General features: G+C 51.6%; 1 pseudogene; it reads right to left on the reverse strand.

Moving 5' to 3' along the window:
• Positions 1-1,208: 1,208 nt before the first annotated feature.
• On the reverse strand, positions 1,209-1,407 carry LOC102489731 (thymosin beta-10 pseudogene; annotated as a pseudogene).
• Positions 1,408-8,079: the final 6,672 nt, after the last annotated feature.

Below are 8,079 nucleotides of genomic sequence, written 5' to 3' on the forward strand. Positions count from 1 at the left end.
CGGAAATGCGGAGTCTGCCCCCCCCCCCTCCAGTTTACCTCCCCCACCTCTGACCCACTAGCCCCAGGCCAAAGGTTGTGAGCCCTTTGACCCTCTGCCTTTCTGCCCCAGGGCCCTTGCACCTGGCCCCTCCATCAGGACCATCAGCCCTCAGTTTTTTTCCTGTCTTTACTCAGAAGTCATTCTCAGGGGCATCCCAGCTTGATCCCTTGGCACACCCTAATCCCTAGTTTACGTGAGGTCTGCAGAAAGTTCATGGAAAATGCATATTATGGGCCAGCCCCATAGCCTAGTGGGTAAGGCAATTGGATCCCACATGGCCGACCACAGTCCAAATTCTGGCCCTAGTGACTTGGAAAATAAGCCAGGCAAGGATGTGTGCCCACATCTCAATAGGATGAAGAAATGGAGAAGAGATTGTGCCATGACCATGCCTCCCTGGAGGGTGCTTTCTCTTCCCTCTCCTGTTTCTTGGTCTTTCTTGTACCCTCTGCCAATTAAAAAAAAAAAAAAAATCCCAATGCTATTCAACTCTTCCCTTCTAGATAGCATGTAATTTTAAAAAATACATATTATGAAAAGCTGTGGGTTTCAAACTGCTTCACACCAAAATAAACTCATGCTTCCATTTTTTTCCCACAGCCTTTTTGAAGTTCCCTTTGGCCCGTCATGCTCTTTGCTCTCTCTCCCACTAAAGGGCGTGAGCCACCAGGCTGAGGACCTGCACTCAGTCGGCCTCATGCTGGCAGGGAGAGGTCCCACATGTTTGTCAGGAGTGTAATGTTCTCGTGTTTGGCCATCACTTTGGCCAAACACCATTTGAAATGACTTTCTGTCATCATTGAGCCATAAGATCCTGTGTGGTCCTGTGGGAGTCCAGGCAGCAAGATGTCCCTTGAGAAGGGCCTTCGACTTGTTGTGGGTCATGGAAACCCAGGCCCAAGTTAGTTATTTGCTTGTTTGTTGTTGTTGTTGTTGTTGTTTTGTTTTGCCATGCCACGAGACATGTTTTATTTTCGTTTATCATACAAATAATTTTCTATAATACTCCAGGGCACACGGGAGAATTTGGCAGTCCGATGAGGGGGAGTCCCCTCAAAGACGCACAGGCTGACCGTGGAGTGTGGAGGGCGGGGGGGTTCACAGTGCAGCTTGTGGCTCGTGTCCATCTTGCCGGTGGCTCTTTCTCCACATCATGACTGGGGGCTCAAAGATGACACACAGGGAATCCACCAGGAGCTTAGGAAATTTCACTCTGCTTCTCCTGCTCAGTGGTCTGTTTGGTCGGCAGAGTGTTCTTCTCCTGTGTCTCTGTTTTCTTCAGCTTGGCCTTATCGAAGCTGGAGACTTCCCCCACTTCTAGTTTGTCTGCCATTTTCTTGAAACTGTCCACAGCGTCTCACTCCAAGCCCGGCTCCTGATATTCCCACTCGCAAAGGTGCAGCAAGAGACCCCAAGGCCAAGTTTTGATGCTTATTTTTGCCCATACTGGAGCGGCTCAGCCTTATTTTCTCTCTCTCTCTCTCTCTCTCTCTCTCTTTTTTTTTTTTTTTTTGAGAGTTTTTTTTGGCTATAGGGTGCATGCGCTAGCCAGAAATAAAGCAAGAAATCGCCCCCCACAGGGGGGATGGCCATGCCACAATGCCTTCTCCTCCATTCTCCTCTCAGGATCTTAGGCACGCATGGCCAGCATGAGTTTAAGCCACCGGGTCCAGGACTTGAACCACAGTCAACTACATGGGAGCCCAGCAATGTAGCTATGACACCATCTGCTGGTCCCAATGGCTCAGCATTCTTGGGACTTTCCTTGGGGGGCCTTACAATTCTCTGACTGCTACAATCTCTTGCTACCGTTTGCATCACGGCCAAGTCTCTACTGGATGAGAAAAAGGGGGGGGGATTAAAGAGTGAAACAAGGGGCCAGCAGATGGCACAGAGGTTAAGATGGCTGGATCCCACGTGGCTGGCTGCAAGGTTCAAGTCCCACATCCTGAAGCCTGAAAATCACACAGGGCGTGTGTGCCCAAAAATCCCCATAGGGGACTGGAGAAGGGATTGCAGAATGTCCATCCCCCCTGGGGAGAGGTTTTTCACTTTCCTTCTCTCTGGCCAGCACATGTACCCAATAGCAAAACTGGAAGGGAAAAAAGAAAGTAAAATGAGAAAAACCAGGCCTACTGAACATTAAAACCCAAAGTTCCTGGGCCAGCAGGTGGCATGGTGATTAAGAGCGCTGGAGTCCCACATGGCCAATTACAGTTCAAGTCCAGACCTGGTGACGTGCTCTCACTTTCCCTCTCTCTCTCTCTGCCCCTCTCTGGTCAAATTTAAATAAATAAATAAATAAATAAATAAATAGTTCAATAATTCTTTTAAAACAAAAAAACAAAAATAACTAAAGGTCCTAGGGCCAGTAGAGGGCGTAGTGGTTACGACTCACACATGGCTGACTGGTTTGAGTCCAGACCTGGTGCCTTGAAGCTCATGCAGGACGCTTGTGTGTGGGTATCTAAGATCCCAGGAGAATGGAGAAGGGATTAGTATGTGGCCATCGCCCCCTGGGGGGTGATTTCTCATTCTCCCTCTGTCTCTCTCCCTTTTCTCTTCTCCCTCTAACAACAAGCACACACGCCCTAAGGCAGAAACCTCTGGAAATAAAAAAAAACCCTTAAGCTCCCAGTTGCTAAATTTTATAGAAGGAAATGCAATTACTATATCGGCCACATGGGGTCGCCATACAACCAAGAGCCAGCCAGCTTTGCAGTTTGTAGTTTGCAAGACTGGAAGGGAAAAAAAAAAAAAAAAGACTGGAAGGGCAGGCAGTGGTGCTATAGCCTCTGGGTGTATTGCAGTTTAAAGTGTAAACTCCCCCACCCAGAGCAGATTCTGGGAAGCCTGGACTTCTCCTAGGTCTCCACCAACACAACTGAGCACAAGGAGTTTTAAATGACCAGTTCACGGCTTCATACCTTGGTACATTCACCCTTAAAAAGTTTTTAAAAGCTAAGAAAACCTTCTAACTGTGCGTGGAAGGCCATATTGTGCATGGCAGACCACAGTTGGTGCCCTGGCCCTGGTCACTTGATGGGCACAGTAGGTGCATGTGTGTGTCTACCGCAGAATGAAAGGAGTTTAGAGAGGGTTACAGCATGACCTGCCCCATTTGGAGGTGTTTTCTCTCTCTCTCTTTTTTCTCTGGCAAGCACAGGAGCCCCTCTGGCAATGAAAAAAAATTTTTTTTGGAGAAGTTTTTGCTATAGGACGCACATGCGCTCACCAGAAAGGCAGAGAGAGACAGAGAAACAGAAAACGAGAAATCACCCCCCAGGGGGGATGGCCACACCACAATCCCTTCTCCTCCATTCTCTTCTCGAGATCTTGGGCATGCACGCACACACACAAGCCCAGTGTGAGTTTAAGCCACCAGGTCTGGGACTCGAAGTATGGTTGACTACATGGGAGTCCAGCAACATAACCATTATGCCAACTGCTGATCCCAATGAAAAATAATTATAAAATACTTAGCACACATAAAAAGATACACCAAAAGACATAACAAGCACCCTGTGCCCATCTTCCCAGCTGAGAGGCTACAATGACATTCATGTCTGCTTTTCAGACTGGGGGCAGACAGCACCTTTTCTTTTTCATTTCTTTTTTCTTTTTTTTTTTTTTTGGAGAGGTTTTCAATATAGGGTACGTGCGCTCGCCAGACAGACAGAGAGAGACAGAGAGACAGAAAGCGAGAAATCACCCCCCAGGGGGGATGGTCATGCCGCAATACCTTCTCCTCCATTCTCCTCTCGGGATCTTGGGCATACACACACACGTGCCCGGCGTGAGTTTTAAGCTACCGGGTCCAGGACGTGAACCATGGTCGACTACATGGGAGTCCAGCGACAAAGCCATTACGCCAACTGCTGGTTCCCTGTTTTTTGTTTCTTTGGAGAAGCTTTTTTGCTATCAGGCGCGTGCGCTCGCCAGAGAGAGAGAGACAGAGAGACAGAAAGCGAGAAATCACCCCCCAGGGGGTTGGTCACGCTGCAATCCCTTCTCCTCCATTCTCCTCTCGGGATCTTGGGCATGCATGCACACATGCCTGGCGTGAGTTTTAAGCCACCGGGTCCGGGATGCGAACCGTGGTCGACTACATGGGAGTCCAGCGACATAGCCATTACGCCAACTACTGGTCCCTTAATTTCTAATCAATTCTTTTTATTAATAATTATTTCATTTATTTATCATTATTGTTATTGTCTTAATTTGACCAGAGTGAGACACAGAGAGAGAAAGAAAGCGAGAAAGCAAGCTGCCAGGTCCAGGAGTCAAACCATGGTCAGCCATGTGGGAGTCCAGCGCCCTTAACCACCACACCACCTGCCAGCCCCTCATTTCTAATCAATTCCAAGGTGATTATCTCTGCATTGTTCATAGCAGGAGCAAACTGGAGAGACCTAATTATCTATTTCGGTACTATTAACTCCACACAGCCTGTGCCCCATGAGCACCGGGCAAGAGAGGTAGTCAGAGTGGCCCAGGTGACACCAGCAGGACTGGCCTGGCCCTGGAATCGGAGCCATCTGAAGTTCATCCAGAGCCTGTTGGGATTGTCTGGTTTTCTTCCCTAGGAAGAAGCCACAGTATTACAGGAAAAAAGTAATTTGGTCAATTGGGAGAAAATGGATTTTTTTTTTCTGGTTTGGGATTAATTTTTCCTCTTCCTTTTGCCTCTTTCGCCATCATTTCCATACATAAAGTATTTCTTTTGCTATAATGGGTCCCTTTTGTGGGCAGTTCCATTTGTTCTATTATTTTCTATATTACATACATCACAGAGCAGGAATACTTGGAGTAAAACCAACTAGAAAGCTCACAAAGCAGAAAAGCTGGGAGCTGGAAACTTGCAGACTGACCGACCACCGGCGACACATGTGCGATTGCTGCTACAGCCACGTTACCAACGTGGAAAGGGCAGATGGGCAGAACCATGATCTTGGTGACTGGGTTGCCTCGTCGAGTGCTGCTCAGCCCGGCCTGCGCTCTCCCTCCGTGCACTGAAGATCTGGCAGTTCCGTGTCCTACTTTGCACTTCTGCATTTACCCTGAACCTCAACGTTCAGTGCTTTCAACGGTAAGAGAGAAGTGATACCTGGCCAGGGAGGTTCTTGAATAAGCAGTTGGTTTCTTAAATGCCCAGGTCTGGTTACTTCCTCATGAGGGAGTCACAAACAGAATGTCACCATGACTTCTTAGAACTGTGGCTGAAACAGGATATTTCCATGAGTGACCACGTGTGCACTGTGGTAAAGCAGAGCTTCAGTCTGCACTTCCTGGCAGGGCCAAAGCCCCAAACACGAGCCAAGCTCCGCGTGGATGGGACAGCCCATTCCCTCCACACTACTAAACCTGTGCATCTGTGAGGGAAGCAGGTGCCTCTGCCCTGGGCGTGGAGAGTGGCAGACACTCATCTCAAACCCTGGCAGCCTTTCAAGGATCCTTTAACCTGGGCCCAGAAGCCCCTAGACAATAAACATTCCTGGGGACTCCAAAACACTGGCATTTCAAGAGCCTAGGGTCAGGTGGTCCCTGAAATCAGGTCAGATATCCAAGAGCAAAAACTCTGGGGCCTGGGGTCGGGACTACACTGGCTGTGCCCCAAGGGGTTTAGAGGGAACATGTGAGGCTGTGTGGGGGGTCCTCCCTCCCCAGAAGCCTTCTGAGACTGTGCTGGGCCTGATCATGAGATTGCCCCTGGACAAAGGGAAGTGGAGCTGGGGCTACACAGCCATGTCTCTGCAGTTCACTTACAAGCTCAGCAGAGGAGGAGGCCTCCAGGGCTGGTTCCATGGCCTGGTGGTTAAGGCAGCCAAATCTCACATGACCATAGGCAGAGGGGCCTTGGGAACCATGAGCCAAGGAGTCCCCCAGAGCCACATTATCAGTCCTGAGGTCTTTGCAAGCTAAGGGCAAGGCCAGGCATGACTGGGAAGCAGCAGCCTCTCCCCAGCCTACTCCAAGATGGGGCCTGGCTGTGTCCATGGCCACCCATGTGTGGTGGCCCAGGATTCAGCACTGTCAGGGCAGGAGCCCTGTGAGGTCCTGGCTCCTACTCTCCTATGACTTAGGGGTTCTCCCCAGTCACTGCTGGGGAGTGAGTGTCCCTTTGGCTCCATGTGCCTGACCGGCTCTGGCCCTGGAATCAAGTAGCTACTCAAGGGGATCCTCACCCCAGCCACTCTACCCCCACCCACAGGCCCACGGTGTCAACACCCTCTACTTATCTCATGCCACTTGGGTTCTAGAAGGTCAGCCCTGGAACTGGGGCTCTGAGTGGGCCCTGTAGAGGGTTCCTGAGGGCCTGTCTTTGTACAAGCAAGCCAGGGCCTATGTTTGGGGTGCGGCCACAGGCCTCACCTGGCAGCGCCATCTGCCTCTAGGCACCTGACACTGACCTGTTCATGCCTGCTCGTTCTTGGAGTGCTGCCTGCTCCTACTCCCTTTGGGGAGCAGGTCCCTTCCAGGGTGGGACGGTCACTCCAGGCCTCATTTCCAGTTCTCAAGCTTCATCCTATCTCTTACCCCAAGGCACCTGCCACAGGCCCAGCCCACCGAGCCCAGCACAGGTGCTGGACTGAGGGAGCAGGACCAGTTCAGGGCACCCACAGCCCTTCAGCCCACTCTACCTCTCCGTCTACCCACTTCTGGAGGCCCCCTCTGGAGGCCAACATTTGTGCATGATTGTGCACACACACAGCAGCCTCTGCTCCCCATTCAGGTCCGATGCTGCCAGAGCTGAGCCCTCCTGTCCCACCGAGGAGCTGGCCAGTTCTCATATTTGTACATGGGTTGCACACGTGTTTGTGCATGCATATGTATGTGCACATGTCTGGGGTGCCCGGGGCACCTGGAGCAGAGCAGCCCTGTGCAGTCACCACTGGGAGTAGGGAGGGGATAAGGAGGGAGTCGGGTGGCTCTGCAGGCCACCGTGGCTCAGCCCTGCACAGGCAGCCAGATCTGGGTCTGAAGGCCTGTGCCTGTGCTGACTCAGGCCTCTTGGCCAGCTCTTTCCAAAGTATTTCCTGCTTTCCCTCAACCAGAGCTGCAAGGACAGCTGTGCGTCTGGTGCTGTAGGATCCCCTTTCAGAGGTCACTGCAGTGATTCAGGAAAAGATCTCCCCACTTCTGACACCAGGGACCAGCAGATGACACTTGCAGCCCAATTTCCTACAACCCAGTGTGGTCTGGACTCCTGAGTAAGGGTCAGGACTGGCCACGCTCATCCCCCACACTGGGGAGAGTGACTGACCCTGGGGCTGACACCTACTCATCTTCCTCTCTGGCCCATCTTGGCTAGGAGCTGCCTGGAACGCACTGAGGGCTGTTCCTGGAGTCTCCGTACTGGTTGCAGGCACAGGCCCCAAGAACCAGGCTGCCTTGGCCAGCTGACCACACCGACGGAGCTATTATCGTAAAGCTGCCTTCTTGACTGATGACTCAGGGAGAAGACTGTCTCAGTCGTCTGAGCTCAGCAATCCTGGCTGTGCACGGGATGGGTGGTTGAGGGGATGTGGGGTTGGTGTGACGGTGGCTGTAGGACTCACCCTCTGACTCAGGGAGGAAATGGGCTGCCTCTGGAGGTGGCTCTGAAACCCTGACAGAGATCTGTGATTCTTACTTCCCGAAACCCTGCAGGGGTTAGGGCCCTAGCCCAGAACACAGAGGAGGCCATACGCCCGAGGGAGGGCAGGTGGGTGATGAGGCAGTGTGTGTGGGGTAGACGCAAGGCTCTTCCTATCTCCGGTTCCCACCCCTCACTCTCTGGACACAGGAACAGTAAGCTGGGTGCCCCTCAGAAGCCAGTGGGCTAGAGCCCCTGCTCCTGCTTATCCCCAGCCAGCCTCAGAGTCTGGGGCATCCTGGCCACACCAGCACACTGCTGAGGTCCCATCCCAGGGCCAGACATAGTCTCTTGCAAATCTGGTGGGGTCTGTCACCAAGGCTAAAAGGGAGCAGCGAGATGGGGCCTAGACAAGGTGGGGGTTCTTTTTTTTTTTTTTTTTTTTTTTTTTGGGGGTTTTT

Source organism: Tupaia chinensis, unplaced genomic scaffold (genome assembly GCF_000334495.1).
Source record: "Tupaia chinensis unplaced genomic scaffold, TupChi_1.0 Scaffold000197_1, whole genome shotgun sequence".
Taxonomy (NCBI): Eukaryota; Metazoa; Chordata; class Mammalia; order Scandentia; family Tupaiidae; genus Tupaia; species Tupaia belangeri.